Here is a 3,451-nt window from a genome sequence, read left to right as displayed (position 1 = left end):
TTTACCTAGTCCAAAAGAAAATACAAATTATTCTAGGAGGGAAAGATGCTCAGGGTTTCTGGGTAAAACAGAAACAATTACTATTTACATTTACTCTGAACCCATTAGGTCCCAAACATATCTTACCATTGAACCCAGATGGCTCCAGCAGAGAGTGAGACTAATGATTTTGCATAGTTTTGTTCATTTAAATCCAATTCACTTGTCAGTCATGACATCACTTTTTGATGTCATCGGTCCTTTTTCAGAATGAAGGACAAACAATAATCCCATATGGCAATATAAACAGTCTAAATTTATTAAATTCCTTATGATTTCTCACTCATGCTTACATTTTAATGCTTTTATTGAATCTTGTGTTTGAATGTCAAATCCTATATTCAGTTCTAGTCTTTCTAGCAGAGCCAAATCTAGACATGGGCCATGGCAAATATTGAAATTATACTAGACTCAAAATCTAAACAAAGTTCAAAGTCAGCAGAATCCAGACTATCATCAAATAACTACAAAATGGATTCTCCAGAAATGGAGTTATGTGTAATAATTAATAATGAACTTTTTTTCACTCAGAATGTCACTTTCAACTGTACATATGTAGAAGTAGTAAATCTTAGAGATTCATTTAAAATTTTGAAATATGAAGTCAATAATAAAATGATCTGGCATGTAAAGAAATAATTGAATTAACATACAATTTTTCTAAAGAAGATCACAGTCAAAGGAGCAGTTTATGTGCTTCCAAGTAATGGTGAAAAAGGAATCATTTTTGGCACAGATGGATCTGTTGAACTGAAAAGAACATGATTCTATCAATCAACATGATACCTTTAGAAGTTTACTAGGAAAACCAAGGCTTTTTATTTATTCAGGCATGTAGAATTATAGAGTTGGATTTTGGTATTGAGGCCCTCATGAGGATATTACATGCCAAAACTACCTGTGGAGGCAGACTTCTTAAATGCATATTCTACAGCCCTGGCTACAATTATTGGAGAAATTCAAAGAATGGTACCTGGCTTACCTAATCACTTTGTGCAATGGTGAGACAGTGTGCTCACAAGCTTAGGCTTATGCAAATCTTTTAACATCAGTCGGAAAATAGCCATAGAGTTTGATCTTTTTCCTTAGATACTGATTTTCATTTAATGAATCAGGTGTCCGTATTTTGTCCCTGCTTACTAAGGAACTATATTTTTCCATGAAGAAAATTCACACCTTCATTCATTTCTTTCATGTGACTTATAGATCTAAGGATTGCATTTCCTTGGTAATTTAGCCTGAACGCCTTAAGCCTAATACAGTATGGTAGTGGAGGGCAGAGGGGACTGGGAGATATTGGGGAAGGAATCACCATTTCTTCATTTGGTAGAGCTATTTAATAGTACTTATATATTGCTACCTCAAATTCAAGTAGTTGAATTGGAAGCTAATTAGGAGTTAATACATTGAATTTGTAAAGAAAAAAATAATGGTATTTGTTATAAGAAGAAATTATTTTATCTTTAAAACATTAAGAATAATTAAAAGTTCCTCTGGGCAGAGCCAAGATGGAGGTGTTAAACTAGGAAGCTCTCAGAGTTTTTGCAAAACAACTTTAAATGAAGCCACTACACATAGCCACAGATCCCACAAAAAAAGAATGAAACAAGTTCTCAACTCAAAATATCATGAAGAACTTAAGTAAAGGTCTGTCTCTTCTGGGTAAAAAGGAAGTATAGTCCAGTGTTGGCAGGAGAACTGGAAAACAGTCTATGTCAAGGCTCAGCAAGTCAATAATGCAACACACCAACAGTGATGGTTCCAATCCAAGCTTGGAAGACAAAATTTAAGTCCCATGAATGCTGATTTAACAGGTGGGATTGGATTGGGCTACCCTAATGCATGGGACAAACCATTGCATAGAAAACACCTCGGCATAAAGGTGAGAACAAACCTCTGCATAGATAATACCTTGGTATTAAAGATGCAGCAAACCATTACATTGGTAGTGCTACAGGCAAGCAATAAGCCAGAGACCAGATCCCAGTCCCAGCACATAAAGCTTGGGCCTATACTTCCTGTGCCCCAGGAGCAGAGCCCAATTATCAAAATGAGCAAAAACAACCAAAGACCAATAGCCATAGATAGTTAGTATTCTGATTGGGACAATAAAAATGCCTTCTCAGGGGAGGAAAGTAGTGACAAAATTCCTAGTGAAGCCTCAAAGAAGTTTATGAGTTGATCTCAAATCCAAAAAGACCTCTTGGAAGGGTTCAAAAAAGGATTTTTAAAATCCAAAGAAGAGACAAAGAAGAAAAATGGAGAAGAGAAATGAGAGTCATTATGAAAAATTGACTTATGAAATCAACTCCTTTAAAAGTAAAAATAATCAACTGGTAAAAGAATATAACTCATCAAAAAGTAAAATTAACCAACTGGAAAAGGAAGCATAAAAGTGAATTGAAGAAAATAAAAGTGTAAAAAATTGAAATTGAATGACTGTAAAAATAAAATTGGACAAATAGAAACTCTATGAGGCATCAAAATTACATCAAACAAAACCAAAAAGCTGAAAAAAATAGAAGAAAATGTAAAGTATCTCTTAGAAAAATGACTAAATTGGAAAATAGATCTAGAAGAGATAATCTAAGGAATTATTGATCTATCCTGAAAACTTTGGTCAAAAAAAAGAGCCTGGAAAATATTTTTCAGAAAATTATCATGGAAAATTGTCCTAATAGCCTAGAAAAAGATGATAAAATTGTTCTTGAAAGAATACAGAAAGAGATACCAGAATAAACATTTAAAGCCAATTTCTGAATTTTTAGCCTAAGGAGAAAATACTGCAAACAGCCAAAAAGAAGCAATTTAAATACCAAGGAACTGAAATCAGGTTATGCAGAATGTATCAGCTTCAACTTTAAAGGACTGGAGGACCTGGAATGTGATATTCTGAAGGTCAAAGGACCTTGGATTAAAACAAGAATCAACTACCCTGCAAAATTCAGCATATTCTTTCAGAGAGAAAAGGTGTATTTCAAGGAAATAGAAGAATTTCAAAAATTATCTGATAAAAAGACTAAAATGGACATGAAATTTGATCTTCAAATGCAAGACTCAAGAGATGCATAAAAATACAAATGGAAAGGGAAAAATGATGTTTTGGCTGATACTTTAGACCATCACTGTTGTTTATAGTTGAAGGAAGTTACTTAGAGGGGGTGAGTATAAATAGATCATGAAGTGATTTTATTTTACATGATACTTTAGCTCCTGAGGATTGTATTTCTATAGTGGGAACTTTAAAGAATTTGTGTTATAAATTGATTATAGTTTGAAAAAAAAGAATAATTAGGGAATGGAATACTTCTTAGTGATATAATATCATGGCTTTTGAAGAAGTTATGGAAAAATTAGTACATTTTAAAAGTCCAATATTTACTTGACTATGAGAGGCAGCTAGGTGGCACAG

General features: G+C 33.4%; 1 pseudogene; it reads left to right on the top strand.

Annotated features, from left to right (window-relative positions):
- The first annotated feature begins 423 nt into the window (after positions 1-423).
- Positions 424-1,085, top strand: LOC141496430 (caspase-3-like; annotated as a pseudogene).
- The last annotated feature ends 2,366 nt before the right edge of the window (positions 1,086-3,451 follow it).

The sequence above is a fragment of the Macrotis lagotis genome, chromosome 8, assembly GCF_037893015.1.
Source record: "Macrotis lagotis isolate mMagLag1 chromosome 8, bilby.v1.9.chrom.fasta, whole genome shotgun sequence".
Taxonomy (NCBI): Eukaryota; Metazoa; Chordata; class Mammalia; order Peramelemorphia; family Peramelidae; genus Macrotis; species Macrotis lagotis.
The sequence above is the reverse complement of the archived record's forward strand: the minus strand, read 5'-3'. Positions and strand labels throughout refer to the sequence as shown.